This window comes from Suricata suricatta, chromosome 4, assembly GCF_006229205.1.
Source record: "Suricata suricatta isolate VVHF042 chromosome 4, meerkat_22Aug2017_6uvM2_HiC, whole genome shotgun sequence".
NCBI classification, from domain to species: Eukaryota; Metazoa; Chordata; class Mammalia; order Carnivora; family Herpestidae; genus Suricata; species Suricata suricatta.
In genome coordinates, this window is record NC_043703.1 from 19865946 (window position 1) to 19877700 (window position 11755).

The window sequence follows — 11755 nt, forward strand, 5'->3', positions numbered from 1 at the left end:
CATCTGCTTGTTATATTTTTAAAAGACTGATTCTACAATTGAAGTAACCTTTTTCTATGTGGCTAAGAACATCTGTTATAAGGGCCTAAGGGATTTAGAAAGGGAGTTGGTTAAAGAGTTAAAGGCATATCAAGAACTTAAAAGGGTCTTAGTTTTTTGCTCTACTTATCAACCAACAAATTAGCTTACAAGTTTCATGGCTATTGGCAGGAGATATGTGACTCCTGGATCAGAGACAAAGGACAAATTATTACAGCAATAGCAGTGACCAGATTCTCAGCATTTGTGCCTATTTCCTGAGTCCCAATTCCAACAGAATGATCCAAAGAAGTCCATGTGACACATTTACATATGACAGATTGTGTTATAACACCGAGTTTATGTAACTTGAATCATTTTTAATGTAAAGTAAGCATGACTATTATTTGCTTCTGAGAGACATTATCCTTCTTATACTGCAGAGTAAACAAACCTGTCATTTGTTCCAAGGTAAGGAACACTGTCTACCTTTCAAGGCTGCTACCTATACAAGTATCCTTGAAAAGACGGCTGGAGATAAGGCCATCACTAGTACCTCTGTTCACAAGAGGTCCTCCTTATGGTTTTAAAATAAGGAGCAAGATCTCCTGTAAACAGCAAACCTTGGGGTAAGACATATGGCTGGCAAGCAGAACTTATTGGTTACTTGCCAGCAGTCTTGAGGGTCTTTAAGTGCCTGATCACTGGAATTAACACTCTTTTACTCCAAGTTTTCCTTATTTCATACCGATGGCTACCTCAGAGAATATAGTCGAGGATTTAGAAGAGTAAATTCTCAGTTGATATTTCTTCTGACCAATGTAAGCATTTTCACTGCTGCCAATATACAGAAATAAGAAAGAGAACATAAAATTATGTGGATATATCATATTTCTTATGAACACCAGGGCAGGGGTCTCAGAAATCAAAGGTGGAAACTGAAATACATGTTACTTAAAATACATGGAAAAATATGTTGTAAGTTTTAACTTAATTAGTTAAATCAATGCATCCTAAAATTGAATATGAGAGAGGGTTAATCAGGGAGTCCACTAGACCAGCAATGGGAATGAGAGTTTTCAGAAGACACAGATTCAAATTATGCATTATTCCCACCTCATATAGTTCTATTCTGTCTGTTCTAGTGGTATTCAAGTTGGCTTTAAATTTGCATATATCCAAGAAAGATGACATTTGTCTAGAATAGTTATAGGTCCTATTTTATTCTACTTAACTAACAACTTTACCAGCTAGAGTTTTACGGATGCTGGAAGAAGCCATGAGATTCCTAAGTCTTCAATGAAGAACAGTTTGCTTCTCATAGTGCAAACAGCCTTTAGAATATCAACATTATCTTGGGACAATTGTCTCAGGTCTTCTGTCCACAGGGGGACATAAAGAAAGCAGATGAGAATTACACCCACAGTGGTTAAATTATAGGAGATGAATCCCAAGTTACGGAAAATCCAACTTTGGGGAGTAGCAAGCAAACCTAAGTAATTTTTCCCTGGTGAAGATAATTTCTTTATTATACAGTAGAACAAACAAACTCACCCATGACTTCCTAGGGAGGCCATGTTTCTGATTTTAATGTCCATTTGCTATGAAAACTATCTCAGGTATTTGGCCCAGAATAAATAGCTGTTAATGCCTCTGTGCCCATGAGTTGCAGAGGGGTGCCTGGGTGGCTCAGTTGAGGTCACACATAATTTTATCACACAATAACTGAATCAGGACTGATCATGATTGTGGCTCCATTCAAATTGGCAGGGACTGTCCTGTGACCTTTTTTTTTTTTTTTTTTTTTTACCTTTCAAATTCTGGGAGCAAACATTAACTCTGCTGAGTTGGAAGTGCTGACTATGGAGAGAAAGTTGTATGGGGGTCAAACTAGTAATAAGTGCAAACAAGTAAGAGCATAGCAGAAAGATAGCAAAGGTGATTTTAAGTGAATTTGAGTTTCAAAGTGGGGCCTAATTATTTTCACAAAAGTGATTTAAAGCAAGAGAATGAAACTCTAAGCCACCCATCTGAGGTCTAGCATTGATTAATGGTCAGTATCTGAAGACATTTTGACTTGGGTCTCTGAGGACAGACTTTACACTTACTGCTTTGCAAGCTCTTTCTATCTAAAGAGTTCTTGTGGATAATCTGATGGGAAAAATAGTGACAAAACATTCTTAGATGACTCAATTTATAGGTAGTCAACTACAGTGATCATTTAGTATGCAGTTTGTAAGCTGTTTTCCATTCCACTGATTTTTCATATGTTCAGAAAGAATTATTACCAATTAATAAGAAAAGGCATCAAAATGCTAAATTACAAGCTTCTACACCCATTGCCAACATAAATTAAGATGACATTTGCAAAGAAAGCATCCTGTGTGTGAAATAAATCAGATAAGCCATAAGGCTATCTGCTCAGTTATATCATAGCTTTATACACTTCTTTGTAAAATGAGAATGTGAAAGGAACTCATTTAAGGAAATGAGATATAGAATCCAGTCATCCATGAGTGGATTTCACTGCAAAATGGTGGCCTGAATATTGCAGATTACTCACTTGTGGAAGGACACAAAGGACATTAATGTAAAATCAAAGGCAAATGAAGACAGAGGTGCATTTAAGGGTATAATATATTAAATGTACAATCATATCAAATGGATATTTCTGGGTACAGCACATTTCTCCAATGGCATGGTTTTCATGAATATTTAATGGCAATAACATATATGGTGGCTATCAGCACTATCTCAAGTTGCCAAGTGTTTTGGGGGGAAGTTAAAAGCTGGTTTTGGAGTACTGAGTCAGGCAAAATAATGGTCCAAGAGGCTTGATATCACAACCAAAAAAGATTTGCTAAAAGGGGAAAAAAGGAAACTCTCTTTTAGGATAGAGACTGTATCTGGAAATAGGCATGAAGAGAAAACACAACTCTAATTGAATAATTAATTGAATATTAACTTTCTAAAAGCACCATCCAATGAACATGTTGGAAATAGATTTTCATTCAATAATGACTATTGAAAATTGGAATCAGTTTAGAATCTCCTATCATTAAAGAAAAAGGACTACATGTGGTCAAGAACAAAAACCACAAAACTGAGTTTATGGAAAAAAAGGTAAATAATTAGGATTTTACTAGAAAACTATTTTTATTGTTGTTTTCTAATGTCTCAGTTACTACAGATAAAAGAGAGAATTTTTTTCTCCTTGCTATGCAGCCAGTTGAGATTCAAGTGAAGGAACATCACTGTGTCATCCATAATTGCGCAGAGGTAGATAGGCAGTGGTAAAGAATGACAACTGGAAGCCTGTGGATGTAACAACTTGTACTATGTATCTAGAAAATGATTATGTTCACAAACCAGACAGAATGTCTGGAAATGGCTGAGCAATGACTCTGGTCACAGCTCGGGTCATTTGTGATTTGCAGTACATGGAAAAAGTTTATTTTTGTTAGAAGGGAATGGGAAGTGAAACTAATTTTAACAGATTTATAATTTTTCAAACAAATTTAAACTCTCTGACACAGCTACATGGTATAACATAAGGTTGCCCCTTTATTGATGCAATTAAGGGAAAAGAATGTTATATAATGATGATTCCACAGAATAAGAAAGTGTTTTAAAAGTTAAGATGAAGCCAGATTTGAAGTATTAACTATAGATACCAACTGGACATGAAAAGAAGTTTGTTTAGTCTGATAAATTTAACCATGTTAAATACATATAACATGGTTTAAAATAACCGTGTATAATACAGGAAAAGATCTATAATACAGGAAAGGTATTTCAAAAGACCTATCAAGGGATAGGGTTATGATTCATATACTTTGTAGTGGCACTTGCTTCTCACCATTTTATAATTCAAATCCCAGTGACCAGTAGAGTCTAAGAGATATCTAAGAAATATGTGTAAAGAAGACATTGACCAAAGTCTATGTATGAACTAGACAAGAAGGTGTTAAACTCATGACATGAAAAAATGCTAACTGATGCTAGGATTCACTACTTTCAAGTCAGGTTCAGATGTGGTGTATACATACCACGGAATATTACTTTACTGTAAAAAGGAATGAACCCTTGCTATTTGCAATGACGAGGATGGAGCTGGAGAGGATTATGCCAAGTGAAAGAACTCAGTCAGAGAAAGACACGTACCAAAGAACAGACTCTTAACTATACAGAACAAACTGGTGGTTACCATAAGGGATGTGGGGGGGGAGGTGGGAGGGTTAAATAAGTGATAAGGATTAAGGAGTGCACTTGTGATGAGCACCAGCTGTTGCACAGGAAGTGTTGAATCACTGTGTTGCATACCTGCTACTAATATTACACTGTATGTTAACCAAAATTTAAATAAAAACTTAAAATAAAAACATGTTCACTGTTTCTGGTGGCCTATTCTGGGGATAACCAAATCAAGCTGAAGTTGGTTGTCATTGATCAATTAAATATGTTTTAAATCTGTTTTTTTTTTCTAATTGTTACCATTGCCATAGAAGAATCTATACAGTCTTTTCCTAGAAATGTGAAAATGTTTAATTCTCAGAATCAATTCCAGCCCCTGCCTGAAGCAAATACCCATCCTCATATATATACTCATTGCAAAAATTGGTTATGATTCTATTCCCCCACTCCAAATCTTTTCACCAATACTGTGCTCAGTCAAGGACATTTTCTATGAGATTTGGACCAGGGTTTCTATATTGAGGCTCATCAGTTTCATCATACCTTAGGGAGCCTGTGTTTATTCAAAAACGAGGATCTGGAAAGATGTAGGAATATTTTTTGCTAAGGCTGCAGAGTTATGACTTCCTTATTACTACCTGGTGCTAATTGTTAAGTGTAAGGATGCAAGTATCATTTCAGTTCCAAAGTGATCCTCATGTTCTGTGAGTAACTAGAAAATCTTGCAGGGGGATAATAACACACAGTTACATTATTAAAGTGGCAAGGCATCTGTGCTGCTGAGACTTGTGACTCTCAAAATTAGGCCAAACATACTGGGGATTCTGTGATATAAAAGTATTCTATAAGAATAGAACAAAATATATGTAGTGAGTCTCTAGGACATGTAATTATAGCCTTTGATGGCAGGCTACCAAGGAGTCATGAAATATATGGTAGTTGACCACAGGGGCTCTAAGTAGTCATAGTTCTGATAGGACAATCATGATCTCCTCTGTATGTTTATATAAATTAGCTGCCTCAAGAATCATGGATTATCCAGATTCGAACAACTTGTTGATCTAACTCTTTACCTCCTTATACTTTGTTTTGTTTTGTTTTGTTTTGTTTTTAAGTTTTTGAATGCAAAATAAAAGGTTCATTAGGGAGGAGACATGTGAGTACTTTACTTTTGAGAGAATTTCTAGGGTTGTTTCCCTCATGTTTTATGTGCAGTGGATTTTAATTTTTTTAGTGTTTCTTTATATTTGAGAGAGAGAGAGAGAGAGAGAAAGAGAGGAGAGAGAGAACTTTATCAGGGAAGAGGCAGAGAGACAGAGACAGAATCTGAAGCAGGATCCAGGCTCAGAGCTGTGCTGTTAGCACAGAGCCTACTCTGAGTTCAAACTCATGAACCGTAGTCGGACACTTAACAGACTGAGCCACCCAGCGCCCCTATAAGCAGCGGATTCTAATAACTAAATGTCACATGAATTTGAATGAATAATGCTACAGACTGGAGTGCTCAGATCATAAACTGATACTGGCAAATGAAGACATGATTGAGCTACTATTTTGTAAAAATCTCTCTCCAAATCGTAATTGTTGACCTATACTAGTGTGAGAAACGTAACATTAAATCAACTGCTCTTGATATTGAGAGCTAATGTAATGAAACTTTAATGACAATTACATGAAAGCACCTGACAATTAAGTTCAGAAATTCTTGTGAGTTAATTTCAAAGTTAACAGTACCTATATCCATATGAAAACCAAAAATAAGCTCTGCGGTTTCCACATAAGTTATGTAAATATTTAGAAATCAAGTTTAGGAAGTCTTCAGCATGAATGGAGACTGAATGTTTCATTCACCTGAGAGCCCCAGGTTTTCTAGTTAACTTAGAAACAAAAATACCTTGGGGCGCCTGGGCGGCTCAGTCAGTTAAGCGTCTGACTTTGGTTCAGGTCATGATCTCATGGTTGGTGAATTTGAGCCCTATGTTGGCCTCTGTGCTGACAGCTCAGAGCCTGGAGCCTGCTTTGGATTCTGTGTCTCCCTCTCTCTCTCTGTTCCTCCCCTGCTTGCACTCTTTCTCTCCCTCAAAAGTAAATAAAGATTCAAAAAATTTAAAAAAAGAGGGATAAAAATACCTGAGTGAAAATAAGACACATTATAAATATGGTGAACAGTATTTATATATGATTGTGTGAAATATCCATGTGTATATTAATGTACCTATTAATTTCAAGAAATTTATAAAAAATGCAAAACAATACTTCCACATCCATTTAAGAGAAAGAGAAAAATCATACAGTTCACTCAGATTACAAAAGGTCAGGCTTAGAGTTATAACTTAATTAGTCACTGCATATAAACAACTTCATAAACTATTTCACAGGATATTAGTTTGAAAAAGAATTAACATAGAGAATATCAGTAGTACAGAGTCTCAATTAATATTATTGTATTGTGGTAAAAAAATAGTTGACAATATGTGTCATTACTTTAAAACATGGAACCTAGAATAATAGTTGACCAAAATTTATTGACTGAGTATTTTCATTCATAAATACGTTATGCAAACATTTGTAATGCATTAGTAATATGTGTAAAAATACACCAAGTGAGGAAGTTTAACCATAAAAAACACAATTCATTTATGCAAAATGCAACTTCAAGTTTCCAGATACATCTCAGTCTCTGAGGTATGAGAATTCATTTTCTAGGGACCGAAATATCTTTCTCCAGCTGCATCCACAAGCCGCATCACACAAGCACGCCTCAGAGAGGTGATAAAGAAAGCCGGTGTCATGCCATCAGAAATCTTCAATATGTTTTGTAACATCAGTAATAAATAGCACTTGTTCCTAGCAGATATTTTATACCTTTCTCTCTTGGGTCCCTTAGATTCCTTGGAACTTGGGAATTATAGCATATTTGTATTTATACATACTACCGGAAATAATGTGTTTGATTTAAAAATGTCAACAGAAAAAAATGTCAATAGATACAAGTAAAGGATAAAAGATGTAGGCACAAAACTCATGATAAAAAAGAACACAAAGGGTACTCAGAGGTGGAAAGACAGTGTTTTGGCTTTGTCAATTTCCTTATTACTTTAGATAGCTGGAGGTAACATACAATGAGATTTGACAGACCAGTAGAAGCACACTTTTGGCCAATCAGTGCTCACTTTGCTTATCATATAGAAATTTCTCAGCTTCCACCAACTCTTTCTGGAAATCTGGTGATTAGGTAGTAGGTACAAACAACCCTGAGTGAATTAAAGCTCAGTTCCTAGATGTCTTTGAATTCTTACTAGAATTATCCCAGGGATCTGGATTCCTGTTCCTTAAGTTTAGTACGTTCCATGACTGAGTTTTGTCCACAGTTCTCAAACATAAATCCTTCTCCTTTAAGTCTTACACCAATGTATTGAAGACATTATGATGACAGTACAAATTATCCCTAAGTTAGTTTCCTGGGTAAATCCCTTCTTCAAAACTTAAATGTGGTGAAAGTAAGATATTTTCTGACCCTGGCTATGACTCAACACCAAAATTTTAGGTTGTGTATCTAGAAAAACTCTAATAATCCTGTGTGATATATAAACTTAATATATTCTGTAATAATTTACCTAACTTTTCATTTTCACTTATTCCCTCCTTTCTGACCTCTTATTTATTGATGCCAACATCATATTATATAATTAATGCTTCTAAAACATTAATTAATTCTCTCTGAATTCATTTGAAACCTGACATATCTTTGTATTCAGTGTATCTACCACCTTGACGGAATTTGTTGTGTATTTGAATGCATGAAAAAACAAATGTACAAAATGAAACTTCAGTTTTCCGTTTTTAAAATGTTTTTAATGTTTATTTATATTTGAGAGAGAGAGAGTGGGGGGGGAATGCACAAGTGAGGGAGGGGCAGGGGGAGGTGTAGACAGAATCTGAAGCTGGCTTCAGGTTCTGAGCTGTCTACACAGAGCCTGACTCAGGGCTCAAACTCACAAGCCATTTCATTTACTAAATATCCTCTCAGCCTCCTTATTACATTTAAAAATTTTTTAAATGTTTTATTTATTTTTGATACAGAGAGAGACAGAGCATGAGAGGGGGAGGGGCAGAGAGAGAAGGAGACACAGAACCGGAAGCAGGCTCCAGGCTCTGAGCTAGCTGACAGCACAGAGCCCGCCGCGGGGCTTGAACCCACGAGCGTGAGATCTGACCTGAGCCGAAGTCGGAGGCCTAACCGACTGAGCCACCCAGGCGCCCCTCCTTATTACATTTTAAACTGACTTTCATAAAACAGATATCCTCTGGTGTCATTTATAATGATACTCGGCCTCAAATGGGTAATGTTTCAATACTTCCAGGAGATATAACAAAGTTTAAAATTTTAATCCAAAAAACCCTCTTTATATTAGCAACATCCTGTATTTGGGATGTTTCTAGCTTTTCACCAACTAAACACCCTACGGATGCATTGTTCACCTTTCAAATTCTTTATACTCCTCATTTATCAGATAAGTGCCATCAACTACCTATACTTTGCTAATTTACTTTTTTACTTATCTTGTAAGAATTCTTTGTTGTTCCTTGTGTTTTATAAGATAGTTCAGTTTACTAATGCTTACATTGTTTCACTGTTGTGATATATTTGTAGCGCTCATGTGGTCATCTTATGGCTGTGATGTTTAGAAGATGAATTAAGGAGTGAGATGAATTCATGGAAATCTTGCCAACTCTTAATCATGTGACCTTCAGAATGGTAATACCCCTGCTTCAGTGCTCACATCTGGAAATTATGCACAATAACTTCTTTATGCTACGATTCACAAGGATTTAATAATTGAACATTAGTAAAGTGAAATTCTTTTTTTCTAAAATTATTAATTTATTTTGCAAGAGAGGAAGAGAGCGCATATCAGAGCACATGGGAGGGCAGAGGAGAGAGAGCGCTAATCCCAAGCAGCCCCTGCACTGTCAGCAGGGAGCCCAACATGGGGCTCAAACTCATGAATTTTGAGATCATGAGCTGAGCAAAAATCAAGAGTCCAAGGCTTAACTGACTGAGCCACCAAGGTGCCCCGTGAAGTTCTTTTAAGCCAGAATTACTTTGCCTATTTTCCCTGTCTGGTGCCTAGCACAGAGCTTGAACTGAATAAATGTTTGCTGAATAAGCAATTCGCTGAGAAAAATGGCTGTTGTGCACTCAAATGTTAAAAATGATTATCTCTATAACTATAATATGTTACTTAAAAGGAGATTCATTGTGTCTGAGAGGTATGTATCACACACACACACACACACACACACACATACACACGTGGGTTTGTAAGGTGTCTGAATGTCCTTCATGACAAGCCTCATACCCTACCATCCTTGATTCTAACCAGATTTCTCCTATAATTCCTTCGTATAGAGAAATCTGAGGTCATCTCTGTTAATCACCTGTTACAAAATCAGTGTTTCTTGAGTAATGGGGCACAATAATAAGGAAAAAATAAAAGAGAAAATAAAAATATACAAACAAGATAAGACAAAAAATATAGTCTTACAGAAGGGAACCTTTAGTTCAAGTCATGTTGTTGCTGTCTGAAATAACTTCGTAGATCTCATTTAAGCACATTTACCACCTTAATTGGTTCAAGCATATGACTAAATGCCATGAAATATCACTTACATAACAACATTTAATGACAAAGGAAAGTTTTTCTAAAATATTGTATACTAAAAATAAATATTATGATCATTTATAAGAAACATTGAAAATCTCTCTGAGCTATTAGAGAAGTGTGGGGCTTTCTATATTTTATAAAATCATTTCCCAGAGTTACGCATGGGATTTATTTATTTAGTCAAGTTTGAAGTTCTGACAGTAAAATTATGGCATATACTATTTTGGTTTTCCCACATATCTTTTAAATTCCTTTATACAAAAGTAAATTTAAAATACAAAAATATTTGACAGGAGAAATTTGTATTCAAGAATGCTAATGGAATCTCAAACAGTTATATAGAATTTTTACTTTAATCAACTTAGGTATCTAATTTTCAGATGAAAAGGCCTGCCTTCAAGACATAACTTCATGTTAGGTAAGAATTGGTGTTTATTACATCCTCCAAATGCATAAGACATATATTTTTACCCTTCTAAATTAAACCCAATTGCTCTTATGATATATCTACACTTAATGATACTCAATTTGGTCATTAGTTAATATTTATATAATCCACAATCATTGCTTTCTAGATTCAAAATGTGCAGTAATATAAAGAATTACCAAATAATTTTCCCAAAACTAACCATATGAAATTAGCCTTTTTGGAAGTGAAATTCTTAGTAAATATATGTTTATTTTCAGATATATGTTTTAAGATGCTGTGACAATTTAGTTATTGAAAAATTAGAATAAATTTTGATTCAGATATTTGGAAAATTTATTATCAGAATATATTCTAATAATATACACTATCAATTCTAGTGTGTAGGTAACAATCTTATTGTTTTACCCTTTTTTTGTATGTGGTGAACTGAATATCATTATCTCTCCAAAATTTGACTGCATTTTAAGTAATTTATATGCCTTTCTCTTATGTGAACTCTGACATTGTACATTATCTTTTTGGTTATCAGTACTTAACCCTTGTTGTATATGAGATGATTATTGTTAATATGTTATTAATGTGTCTTTTGTGTTAGTTACAACAATTTTTGCAAAATATTTTGTTTATTACTTTTTTAAATCATTCTTTAGTTAAAAGGATGTTTTTAAAAAAATGTATACACATAAAGATTTGCTGTATATTGACCTATATTCACTTATAATATGAAGTTCCTTTTTGACATTTAAGTCCTTGTTTCACCTAAAATATAATATGATGTGTGTCGTGTGGGGAAAAAAAAGTGTAATTTCATTGGTGTCCCTCAAATACCTCATCGTTTAGCCCAATATCAGAAGATAATATATTTTATTACTTCATAAGTTTATGCTACTAACTTTATCATTTAATTATAATAAAATGTGTAAAAAATGATGTGTCTATATATTTATCTCCCTAAACATAGATATGGGCAACAGATTTTAATTACTTCCATTTCATGATGCATTTTAATATGTGTGTGTACAAAATTTTGTCTCCCTGTTTAAATCCCCTGGCTAGTCTACTCATTAATATTTTTTCTCATTGGATTACTTATGTCAAATTAAATATAGATCAGATTTATTTTATAGTGATTACATTAACTATGTTAATTATAAAGTATTATTTATAGTATTTTATATTTCTATTTATGATTTTACCACATCAGTATTTATATATTATGTAAAATTACACTTACATATTTTAAATATTTGTTTTATTCCTAGTACGAATGGAATAGTGTTCTAAAAATATTAGAATACCTCTATAACTGTTATTGACGTTCTAGTATTTGGTCTTGCTTTGTCTTTAGCTTTTCTCCATCAAACCATTACTTATTTCAAAGCTGTCATTATTTCATGGATCCTATTATCATAAAAGTACAAACTACTTATTCCCACTAAAACTA